The sequence below is a fragment of the Meleagris gallopavo genome, chromosome Z, assembly GCF_000146605.3.
Source record: "Meleagris gallopavo isolate NT-WF06-2002-E0010 breed Aviagen turkey brand Nicholas breeding stock chromosome Z, Turkey_5.1, whole genome shotgun sequence".
In the NCBI taxonomy this organism is placed as follows: Eukaryota; Metazoa; Chordata; class Aves; order Galliformes; family Phasianidae; genus Meleagris; species Meleagris gallopavo.
The window spans coordinates 40267930-40268440 of record NC_015041.2 but is presented as its reverse complement, the minus strand read 5'-3'; the positions used below and the strand labels follow the sequence as shown (position 1 = coordinate 40268440).

Below are 511 nucleotides of genomic sequence, written 5' to 3'. Positions count from 1 at the left end.
ACAATTTCAAATTTTAAATGGTAAAACATTTTTTTTAAATGCCTTTAATGACTGAACATTACTGTAGAGCTGACATTTCTGCAGTATTCTGGATATTGTAGTTGTCTGTCTTTACAATGTCACCCTTTACCCACTTTATGACCAAATTCTAATGGTTGTGACTGGTATTTTATATAATTTGCACTATTTTAGATAAAATTGAAGTATAAGTACAAAGTTAGAATATTTTTGGAAGAGAGTCTTTCTTTTGGAGTCCTTGGAGAACATGGAAGAGGAATCACTGAACATTTTGGAATAAATGTAAGTGCCATATTTTTTGCCTTTTTTGTTATGAACAAGAGATTTGTGCAGAAACAATTTACAGAACTAGTTTCTTATGTCTGGTATCTGAAATACTTACTAGTAGATGACAGAATCTTAAACATACTTTTATGTTCTTTCCAGTTAAGCTTAAAGCGTTCAGGTCTCTGCATTTTTATTTCTCCTGCTTACTTGAAATCTTTTTTTTTTT

General features: G+C 30.1%; 1 protein-coding gene across 1 annotated transcript in view; it reads left to right on the top strand.

Annotated features, from left to right (window-relative positions):
- Positions 1–511, top strand: part of SPTLC1 (serine palmitoyltransferase long chain base subunit 1) — a 25477-nt gene that overhangs the window by 22029 nt on the left and 2937 nt on the right. The gene's annotated exons all lie outside the window — the stretch shown is intronic.